Below are 12424 nucleotides of genomic sequence, written 5' to 3'. Positions count from 1 at the left end.
TTGGCTCTTTTTTGACAGTGGTTCTTCAGCGTGTCTTTTGGCTTAAATGCTGGTCTGCAGACCAGACTTCTAAAAAGGCCTTGACTGATCTTCCCTTTCAAGGATATCGCCTGTTTGGGAGGATCTGCTGTCCCAAGAACCAATCTTCTATCCTGCTTTACAGTCGCTGGCTTTGATGACTTGGCTGGTGAACGCCAGGTGCTGAAGGATAGAGTCGGTGATTCCAACGCTGTTAAAAGCTAGGAAATCGACTTCTAGGAAGATCTATCATCGTACGTGGAAGATGTACATTGCGTGGTGTGAGTCTCTTGGGGTTCATCCTCTCCTTTTTTTGGTGGCTCGGCTCTTGACCTTCCTTCAAGGAGGGGTTGAGCAGAAAATGGCTGAGAGTACTATCAGAGGTCACGTGTCGGTCTTGGCGCTCTTCTTTTAACAGCCCTTGGCCACATACTCCTTGGTGCAAACTTTTCTACAGGGAGTTAGGCACTTGACCCCTCCAGTGCGATCTCTGATGCTGCTTTGGGACCTTTTTAATTTGGTGCTCTCAGTCCTCCAGAAGCCTCCTTTTGAGAATCTTCGGGGAATTCCCCTGCTTACACTGTCCCAGAAGATGGCCTTTTTGGTGGCTTTCACCGCTGCGTGCAGGGTGTCGGAATTGGCGGCGGTACCCTGTTGTTCACCTTTCTTGTGGCTCTGTGATAAGGTGGTTCTTTGCCCCTGTCCGTCGTTCCTTACTTAGGTTGTCTCTGATTTTCAATTGAATGAAGACATTCTGTTGCCTTCCCTGTGTCCTGGGCCAAAACATCTGAAGGAAATTGCTTTGCATGCCTTTGGATGTGGTCTGGGTAATTGGGGTGTACCTGGCAGCTACAGAGTCTTTTAGTAAGTCAGACTCGCTATTTGTGCTCACGAATGGGCCTCTGAAAGGGTTGTCTGCTTCCTCTGTGACCATTTACAGATGGATTAGACAGACGGTGGTTCGGGTTTATTCCATCAAGGGTCAGGTTCCTTCTTTCCCTGTCAAGGCGCATTCTACTAGGGCTCTCAGTGCCTTCTGGGCCTTCCGTCATCAGGCGTCAGTGATGCAGGTTTTCAAGGCGCCCACCAGGTCGTCAGTGCACACTTTCACAAAGTTCTATAAAGTGGATGTGTTGGCATCTGTGAATGCTTCCTTTGGCAGGCTGCTGTTCAGAGGACCTGGTCCTCTTTGAGGATGTATTGTTTTTTTTTCAGGTGTGCTCCATTTGTTTTGGTTGATCTCTGGTTTACCTGGTTGGCTATAGTTAGCCTGTAGGGGGCAATATAACCCAAATGGTTAAGAAGATTAGAAACTGTGTCCGTCAATGAACATCAGAGAAATGGATTTTACGGTAAGTCTAAAATCCCATTTTTTTTTTTTTTATGTCACACGGTATTTGCACAGCTTTCAAATGCAATTCTTTTTTTAAAAAATCAACTTTAATGAATTTTTAAAAAAGCAAAACACCGTATATAACCCATTTTTTTGTGAAAGATATTATGCTGAGTAAATACCCAACATGTCATAGTTTAAAATTGCGCACGCTCGTGGAATAGCAGCAAACTACAGTACTTAAAAATCTCCATAGGCAACGCTACAGGTTACCAGTTTGGAGTTAGTGGAGGTCTAGTACTAGATTTATTGCTCTCGCGCTAACATTCACGGCGGTGCTTTACATATGTAGACGTGACCTACGTATGCGTTCACCATGCACAACCATGTTGGGGGAGAAGGGGGGCGATATTAAAAAAAAAAAAAAAAAAAAAAAAAAATGTATTCCATTTTTTTTTTTTTTATATACTTTTAAACAAAAAAAAAAAATGTGATCACTTTTATTCCCTTGTGAGAGAAATAAGCAGCGACAGGTCCATGGGGAGATCTGGTGACTAGTCCTCATTATGGAGAGATCTGGGGTCAATAAGACCTGACTGCACTGATTGCATTTTATTGTTTTTGAGTAGAATATATTTTTCTTGCCCTTTTTTTTCAAGTTGTTAAAAATAACCAGCCTGTTATACTTACCTGCTGTGTGCGGTGGTTTTGCATTGCACTCGATGCAATTACCTTACATCACTTCAGGATGTTTTTTTAAATTTATATATACAGTATCTCACAAAAGTGAGTACACCCCTCACATTTTTGTAAATATTTTATTATATCTATCTTTTTCCTGTGACAACACTGAAGAAATTACACTTTGCTACAATGTAAAGTAGTGAGTGTACAGCTTGTATAAGTGTCCATTCACACTGGTACGACTTGTCAGGCGACTTGGTCAGCCTGACAAGTCGTGCACCGTTGCTCCCACTGTGTAGTACAGGAGCCTTTCTAATAGGAGCGACACAAGTCGCTCCGACTTTAGAAAAAGGGTCCTGTACTACTTGGGGGCAACCTGGAGGCGACTTGCATTGACTTCCATTATGTGAAATCCGTGCAAGTCGCGCTGCACGCAACTTCACAGGTCGCCCCCTAAGTCGGGGCGACCTAATGTGAACGGGGTCTAACAGTGTAAATTTGCTGTCCTCTCAAAATAAAAACACACAGCCATTATTGTCTAAACCGCTGGCAACAAAAGTGAGTACAGCCCTAAGTGACAATATCCAAATTGGGCCCAAAGTGTCTATTTTGTGTGGCCACTGTTATTTTACAGCACTGCCTTTACCCTCTTGAACATGGAGTTCACCAGAGCTTCACAGATTGTCACTGGAGTCCTCTTCCACTCCTCCATGATGAAATCACCTAACTAATGGATGTTAGAGACCTTGTGCTCCTCCATCTTCCGTTTGTGGATATTCCACAGATGCTCAATAGGGTTTAGGTCTGGAGACATGCTTGGCTAGTCCATCACCTTTACCCTCAGCTTCTCTAGCAAGACAGTGTTTGTCTTGGAGGTGTGTTTGGGGTCGTTATCATGTTGGAACACTGCCCTGCAGTCCAGTCTCGGGAGGGAGGTGGATCATGCTCTGCTTCAGTATGTCACAGTACATGGTGGCATTCATGGTTCCCTCAATGAACATTATCTCCCCAGTTCCAGCAGCACTCATGCAGCCCCAGACCATGACACTCCCACCACTATGCTTGACTGTAGGCAAGACACACTTGTCTTTGTACTTCACAACTGGTTGCCACCACACACGCTTGACACTATCTGAACCAAATAAGTTTATCTTGGTCTCATCGGACCACAGGACATGGTTCCAGTAATCCATGTCCTTAGTCTCCTTGTCTTCAGCAAACTGTCTGCCTGCTTTCTTGTGCATCATCTTTAAAAGAGGCTTCCTTCTGGGACGACAGCCATGCAGACCAGTTTGATGCAGTGTGTGGTGTATGGTCTGAGCACAGGCTGACCCCCCCCCCCACACACACACACACACCTTTTCAACCTCTGCAGCAATGCTGGCAGCACTCGTACTTCTATTTCTTAAAGACAACCTCTGGATTTGACGCTGAACACGTGCACTCCTCTTCTTTGGTCGACCATGGCGAGGCCTGTTCTGAGTGGAACCTGTCCTGTTAAACTGCTGTATGGTCTTGGGCACCGTGCTGCAGCTCAGTTTCAAGATCTTGGCAATCTTCTTAAAGCCTAGGCCATCTTTATGTAGAGCAACAGATCTTTATTTCACATCCTCAGTGTTCTTTGCCATGAGGTGCCATAAAGAATTTCCAGTGACCAGTATGAGAGATTGAGAGCGATTAACATCAAATTTTTAACACACCTGCTCCCCATTCACACCTGAGACCATGTAACACTAACGAGTCAGATGATATCGGGGAGGGAAAATGGCTAAATGGGCCCAATAGGGGTATACTCACTTTTGTTGCTAGTGGTTTAGACATTAATGGCTGTATGTTGAGTTATTTTGAGGGGACAGCAAATTTACACTGTTATACAAGCTGTACACTCACTACTTTACATTGTAGCAAAGTGTCATTTCTTCAGTGTTGTCACATGAAAAGATAGAATAAAATATTTACAAAAATGTGAGGGGGGGTACTCACTTTTGTGAGATACTGTGTGTGTATGTATGTATGTATGTATGTATGTATGTATGTATGTATGTATGTACCAGTATGTCTATTTGAATGAGTGTTTTGTTAATCTGTTTTTTATGTGATGGATCAGAACACAATAGTCTGTTGGTGAAGTGAAATGAGAGAAATGTATACATAAAACTATTTTTTTAGAAAACAGAAAATTGGCATGTGCGTATGTATTCACCCCTTTATGAAGCCCATAAAAAGCTCTGGTGCAACCAATTACCTTCAGAAGTCACATAATTTGTGAAATGATCTAAGTGTCACGTGATCTGTCATTAAATATACACACCTTTTTTTGAAAGGCCTTAGGGCTTGCAACACCTAAGCAAGAGGCACCACTAACCAAACACTGCCATGAAGACCAAGGAACTCTCCAAACAAGTAAGGGACAATGTTGTTGAGAAGTACAAGTCAGGGTTGGGTTATAAAAAAAAATATCCAAATCTTTGATGATCCCCAGGAGCACCATCAAATCTATCCTAACCAAATGGAAAGAACATGGCACAACCGCAAACCTGCCAAGAGACAGCTGCCCACCATAACTCACGGACCGGGCAAGGAGCGCATTAATCAAAGAGGCAGCACAGAGACCTAATGTAACCCTGGAGGAGCTGCAGAGTTCCACAGCAGAGACTGGAGTATTTGTAAGAGTAAGAGGACAATAAGCCGTACGCTCCATAGAGTTGGGCTTTATGGCAGAGTCGCCAGAAGAAAGCCATTATTTTCAGCAAAAAACAAAATGGCACGTTTTGAGTTTGCGGAAAGGCATGTGGGAGACTCCCAAAATGTATGGAGGAAGGTGCTCTGGTCTGATGAGGCTAAAATTGAACTTTTTGCCATCAAAGAATACACTACGTCTGGCGCAAACCCAACACATCGCATGACCCAAAGTACACCATCCCCACAGTGAAACATGGGGGTGGCAGTATCATGCTGTGGGGATGTTTTTCAGCAGCCGGGACTGGGAAACTGGTCATAGTTGAGGGGAAGCTTGATGGTGCTAAATACAGGGATATTCTTGAACAAAACCTGTACCACTCTGTGCGTGATTTGACGCTAGGATGGAGGTTTACCTTCCAGCAGGACAATGACCCCAGACACACTGCTAAAGCAACACTGAGTGGTTTAAGGTGAAACATGTAAATGTGTTGGAATGGCCTAATCAGACCTCAATCCAATAGAAAATCTGTGGTCAGACTTAGATTGCTGTTCACAAGTGCAAACCATCCAACTTGAAGGAGCTGGAGCAGTTTTGCAAGGAGGAATGGGCAAAAATCCCAGTGGTAAGATGTGGCACGCTCATAGACTTATCCAAAGGGACTTGGAGCTGTGATTGCCGCAAAAGGTGGCTCTACAAAGTATTGACTTTAGGGGGGTGAATAGTTATGCACATTGACTTTTTCTGTTCTTTTGTCCTATTTGTTTGCTTTACAAATTAAAAAAAAAAACATCTTCAAAGTTGTGGGCATGTTCTGTAAATTAAATGATGCAAATCCTCAAACAATCCATGTTAATTCCAGGTTGTGAGGCAACAAAACATGAAAAATGCCAAGGTGGGGGGAATACTTTTGCAAGGCACTGTGTGTGTGTGTGTGTGTGTGTGTGTGTGTGTGTGTATATAATTTATGTGTATGTATATATATATATATATATATATATATATATATATATATATATATATACAAACATACATACTTTTGAATGGACGTGCCTTTTTTGTCCGCTTTGCATACCAGCGGCTGAATAAATTGAAACTTTAGGAATTAGTAGTTAGAATAAAAGGTGAAGGTGTACTGAAATTGCCTGCAGCGTAATTCTACCTGGCCTTCTTGCTGTCCCCAGATCCATCCTCTGTGCCGTTTAGCTGATCTTTTTCTTTTTCACCTTTCACACTAACAGGAAAGAATTATGAAATTGTGATGTAGCCTGAATATATATATATATATATATATATATATATATATATATATATATATATATATATATATATATATATATATATATATATATATATATATATATGTAAAACAGTAACGACATCATTAGGATTCTGCACACATATATTTAGTTGCTACAGAATATATTTCATTTTTTTTTTGTCTATAAACTTTTATTGAAATTGTTTTTCAATACAAAAATACAATGTGTACAACATTTATAAATTGTGAATGAGCAACTTTCAAAATTTGGTATATTACCATTGACAATTTCAATTTTAACTATGTATTCATTTGATATAACTGTAGTAAAAAGCAGTAACAAAAGTCATAAAAATATAAATACAAAAATAGAATATTGGGCAGTATTTTATATTAAAGCAGCTTGTGAGGCTTTGTATATAAACCAAGGAACCCATTTAAGGTCATATAGATGTTTAGTGTTGCTAATGGTATGTTGTAGATATTCCATATGCTTTATTTCTTCTATTCTGTTTAGAACTTGTGAGAATGGCACAAAATTCTCTCCAGTGTAAGCCCCCATTCACACTAGGGCGACTTATAAGGCGACTTGTGTCGCCCCAGATCGCTTGACATAACCAAAGCAATGTAAATCAATCAGTGCCGTCTTAATTGGCACTACTGAAGTCGCTCCGACTTCAGAAAAGGGTCCTGTACTACTTTGAGGCGACCTGTGATGCGACCTGTCCCATATACTTCAATGGGAGTCGCCTCCTTATCTTAATTGAAGCGACTTGTGATCCGACTTTCCGTAAAAATGGTATTGAACAAAAAAAGAGTATTTTTCTTATAATTTTTATTAAAACATGAATATGTCTTCTGTCCACCTGGCTGTTTTTCTTGCAGGCATTTATCGGGCATTTTTTGATTTTTTTTGTATTTAGTGTCTGGGGGGGGGGTCTAAAAAGTGTACCTGTGAAGTTTCATCTCTGTAGCATGTCCAGAACCCCCCCAAAAAATAGCATTATTCTTATAATTTTTAGTAGAAAACGAATGCGGCGTTTCTCCAGCTGGCTTTTTTTCTTGCAGGAATTTATCGGGCATTTTTTGAGGCAGGCATGACTTTTTTAGTGTCTGGGGGGTCTAAAAAGTGTACCTGTGAAGTTTCATCTCTGTAGCATGTCCAGAACCCCCCAAAAAATACCATTTTTCTTATAATTTTTATTAGAACAGGAATGCGGCTTCTCTCCAGCTGGCTTTTTTTCTTGCAGGCATTTTTTGGGCGTCTTTGGAGGCATGTGCTTCTTAAAAATTATATGAAAAATGCTCTTTTTTTTTTTTAAGTTTCTGGACAAACAGACTGATTAGCCAAATAAAAAGTCGCCTCGCGCCAAAGTCGCGCTGGAAGTCGCCCCTTCTGAGGCGACTTTAGTGGTCGCGGCAGTGTGAACCGAGCCTAAGGCTATTGTCCAGTGTGCCGCAACACAGATTGTATGAATTAGCTGTAGAAATTGTGGGGATGTATCTTGTATATTTTGTAATAATATGCACTGGAAATGAGATATTATTTTTTTACCTGCCATTTGGTCTATGATTTTAAATAATCCTTACCAAAGCTGCTTGATTTTGTCACAATTCCAGAATGTGTAAAAGCAAAAAATTTTTGTTCAATTGGACTGGTGTGTATTAGCATCTAGTAAATAATTTTCCCGCTGTCTCTCTGACAGCGACCTAGTACATTTATGCAAATTGGACCACATCAGACCCCAATCTCTTACGGAGATTTCAGTGTCCAAATCTGCTTCCCATTTTAGCATATATGGTAGTTTCATATCTTGGGGTTGTGAATTAAATTCATTATACAGGGTGGAAATAAGTCTCCTTCCCTTTGGTGTTGTAAAACAAATATGTTCAAACACCGTTACTGGTGATCCAGTGGGTCTTGAGTAATGCGACTCAAAAAATTGTTTTAGGAGTAAGTAATTTGGTCTCTGTGTCCGGCATATGAGTGAGTATATTTTCAAAAGGGGAAAAATACACCTCCGTTATAGAAGTCTGAAAGTCGGATAATGTTTCTCCCCGACCATTGTGTAAAATTATATGGAGAAATGAAAGCATCCGTAAATCTAGGGTCCCCAAGGAACGAGGCTCCCGGAGGGGGGCTAGAGATCAGGAACCTTCCCTTTTTCACTTTATTCCATAGTTTGACCGAATCTGAGACTATGGTGTCTACAGAATATATTTCTAACCTTTTCCATAAATATGCTTAGTTATCCCTCTCTTCTTTTAACTGACCAACAAATGTCTCGCCTTTCCGTATGTGTGGCTAGAAAACTGCACGGGACCAACCACATTTTCAGACGTTCAGCACCCTCCACATTGCTTCCCAGACAGGCTACACAAACTCGATAAGTAAGGAGAAAACACAAGCGTCATACTAAGTGCAGCATATATGGGGTTTATTGGAGATCACAAGAATGTTACTCACAAAGGTTAAAACATAAAAGGCATGTAGTTGGCACTGCAAATTCATCCCTGTCAGTGTAGTGATAGGTCAGGTTGGCTTCTTGCAGCTTGTGGGGATGCTGCTGGTGGATGCTGGCAGTTCCTGGGGCCGTGGAACACCCAGGCGTCTCGTCCTGACGTCACTTCCCGGATGTGATGGGATGTTGTGGGCGACACATTTGCGGAGCATGCACTCCTTCTTCAGACCTAGATAGGTACTGATTGTATCTGTGTGTGAGACCTTGAAGATGGAGGATGCAGCTGCGACGGAGGCATAGGTTCCCTTTTGCACTGACAAGTCATCCAGAGCGGCATAGGGGTTTCCTTTCCCTGCCTATTTTGACAGAATTGTCACTAAAGAGTGTGGATGACCAAAGCAGCCCCGTGGGGTCCCCAAGTGGGCTAAGCTTTTATGTGTTTCGTCTAACAAGACATCTTGGGTCTTAGACTAAATGCATTGGTTTGAGCTCCATTTGTGCCATTGCGTTCCATGTTGTCTACTGAAAATTTTGTTGAAGGCCTTTATCCACTTAACTGTAAGTGTTCTTAATCCTTAAATAAATCCTCTTTTTATGGTTTTACACGATGTGAAGGTTCTTTTTTGTCTTTTCTCTCTGGGTATCCATTCATTGACTGAGCATAACTTGAGAAGATACCTTTATGTCCCACTGTGACCTGTGGATTCTCCATTGAGTCACTTTCATTAATGGTGGAGTACTTAGTGGTTTGGAAAGCCGAGTTGAAAGTGACGCAAGTGATTGCAACCATCCTCTTCCCTTCCTAACCAGGTGTAGATGCACCACTGCCTGTGTTGACCCATTAGGCATAAGCCAAACTGAACCCAGTTGCTCTGGTAAGCCTCCTTGATGGTGGAGGCTGATTTATTCACATTTTTCTAATAGTGTTGTTAACAACCACTTGGGTCACAAGTTGAAGATTCACATTTCCACTCCAATATGGACTCTAGATTTATGGACTTTTTTTCTTTTGCGTTGTCCTTTTTATAATCTCTTTATTTTTAGTTTTTGTTAATTCATATTATAAGTGATAAAGTATTACATTTATTAGGTACTATTCTCTATTTACTGCTGTGATTGGACACAGCTGATCATATGGTAAAGGGCCACTGTATTAGACCCCAAATCTCTCCTTGGGGGCTCCACTGCAGCCTAGCAGACACAGATTGGTTTGATCGGCTGCTTACCTTGCCTGTAATGGCCAGGTAAACAAAGAACTGAAACCAGAAGTGACGAAATCCTAGTTGATTCCGGTTTCCAGGGTCATAGAGAGGGAGAAACTTGCGTAATTTCCTATCTCTGAGTAGTGCGGCCAGGCGCATCGCTCCTGACCAGCAGAAGGGGATCCTGTTTAGTAACTCTTTACCACTTGTGGTAAAGAGGGAGCAGGCATCATCCCAGTATAACTACTTCAACCCAATGACATCATATAACTTCATACGGACTGAAAGTGGTTAAATCTTAGTTTAAAAAAAAAAAAAAAAAAGCATAGCGCTGCATACCTTACCTAGTTTGCAGGTCAGGTTTTTTTTTTTTTTGAGTAATTCTACAGATTTTGCATATACACAGTTATTATAGATGTACAGGGTTTGGAAAAAAATATGGAAACACTACATGAGATGCCAAAACGTTCCCATTCACAAAGCTGGTGTTGTCAAATTGTGGTTTGACGAGCATGCAGAACTAGAATCTTTTTTTTTTTATATGAAGAGTGGTATCAGATTCCATTATCCTTCATCCAAGACTTTTATATTTGTCAATTCCCTGAAATTCAATAATGTCTAAACTGCTGGCAACAAAAGTGAGTACACCCCCAAATGAAAATGTCCAAATTGGGCCCAACGTGTCAATATTTTGTGTGGCCATCATTATTGATCAGCACTGCCTTAACTGTCTTGGACATGGAGTTCACCAGAGCTTCACAGGTTGCCACTGTAGTCCTCTTCCACTTCTCCTTGATGACATCACAGAGGTGGTGGATTTTAGAGGCCTTGCCCTCCTCCACCTTCGGTTTGAGGATGCTCAATAGGGTTGAGGTCTGGAGATATGCTTGGCCAGTCCATCACCTTTACCCTCAGCTTCTTTGGCAAGGCAGTGGTCATCTTGGAGGTGTGTTTGGGGTCGTTATCATGTCGGAATCTTGGCCTGTGGCCCAGTCCCGAAGGGAAGGGGGGGTCATGCTCTGCTTCAGTATGTCACAGTACATGTTGGCATTCATGGTTCCCTCAATGAACTGTAGCTCCCCAGTGCCAGCAGCACTCATGCAGCCCCAGACCATGACACTCCCACCACCATGCTTGACTGTAGGCTAGACACACTCGTCTTTTTAGTCCTCACCTGGTTGCCCATCACAAACTCTTATCTTGGTCTCATCAGACCACAGGGTATGGTTCCAGTAATCCATGTCCTTAGTCTGCTTGTCTTCAGCAAGCTGTTTGTGGGCTTTCTTGTGCATCATCTTTAGAAGAGGTTTCCTTCTGGGACGACAGCCATGCAGACCAATTTGATGCAGTGTGCGGTGTATGGTCCGAGCACTGACAAGCTGACCCCCCACCCCTTCAACCTCTGCAGCAATGTTGGCAGCGCTCATACGTCTATTTCCCAAAGACAACCTCTGGATATGACGCTGAGCATGTGCACTCAACTGCTTTGGTCGACCATGACGGGGCCTGTTCCGGAGTGGAAACTGTCCTGTTAAACTGCTGTATGGTCTTGGCCACTGTGCTGCAGCTCAGTTTCAGGGCCTTGGCAATCTTCTTCTAGCCTAGGCCATCTTTATGTAGAGCAACAATTCTTTTTTTCAGATCCTCAGAGTTCTTTGCCATGAGGTGCCATGTTGAGCTTCCAGTGACCAGTATGAGAGAGTGAGAGCGATAACACCAAATATAACACACCTGCTCCCCATTCACACCCGAGACCTTGTAACACTAACGAGTCATATGACACCGGGGAGGGAAAATTACTAATTTGGCCCAATTTAGACATTTTCACTTAGGAGTGTTCTCACTTTTTTGCCAGCGGTTTAGACATATATGGCTGTGTTCAGTTATTTTGAGGGAAGAGCAAATTTACACTGTTATACAAGCTTTACACTCACTACTTTACATTGTAGCAAAGTGTCATTTCTTGAGTGCCGGTTCACATTTGTGCGATGCGGGAACGCTGTGAATATACAGTGTGTTCCCGCATCGCATCTGCACAACAGGCAGTTCACAATGCCATATGTGATATGCTGGGGGTGTCAATTCAAAGTTAATGACACCTCCAGATCAGATCGCACATCGCAGTGCGATCTGAAAGTTCACACAGAATCGGATTGCACTAGTGTGAACCACCATGCGATCTGATTTTGCTGCGGAACAAAAAAAGGGTCCTGTGCGTGTTTCAGTGCGATTGCGGTGCAAATTCAGCCATACAAACTGTATGGCTGAATTTGCACCGCACAGACATCGCATGTTAGGAGCAGTGCGCTCCGAATTGCGTGCGATCTCTGTGATCGCACAAATGTGAACCGGCACTCAGTGTTGTCACATGAATAGATATATTTACAAAAATGTGAGGGGTGTACTCACTCTTGCGAGATACTGTGTGTGTGTGTGTGTATATATATATATATATATATATATGTGTGTGTGTGTGTGTGTGTGTATGTATGTATGTATGTGTGTGTATATATATATATATATATATATATATATATATATATATATATATATATATATATATATATAGTGCCTTGCGAAAGTATTCGGCCCCCTTGAACTTTTCAACCTTTTGCCACATTTCAGGCTTCAAACATAAAGATATAAAACTGTAATTTTTTGTGAAGAATCAACAACAAGTGGGACACAATCATGAAGTGGAACGAAATTTATTGGATATTTCAAACTTTTTTAACAAATAAAAAACGGAAAAATTGGGCGTGCAAAATTAAGCCCCCTTAAGTT

At 41.8% G+C, this 12424-nt stretch overlaps 1 protein-coding gene across 2 annotated transcripts in view; it reads left to right on the top strand.

Annotated features, from left to right (window-relative positions):
* DET1 (DET1 partner of COP1 E3 ubiquitin ligase) overlaps positions 1-12424 on the top strand; it is a 114372-nt gene that overhangs the window by 30808 nt on the left and 71140 nt on the right. The window lies entirely within an intron of this gene.

This window comes from Pelophylax lessonae, assembly GCF_965119305.1.
Source record: "Pelophylax lessonae genome assembly, chromosome: 4".
NCBI classification, from domain to species: Eukaryota; Metazoa; Chordata; class Amphibia; order Anura; family Ranidae; genus Pelophylax; species Pelophylax lessonae.
Note: the sequence above shows the minus strand (reverse complement) of the source record. Positions and strands in the feature narration are given on the sequence as shown.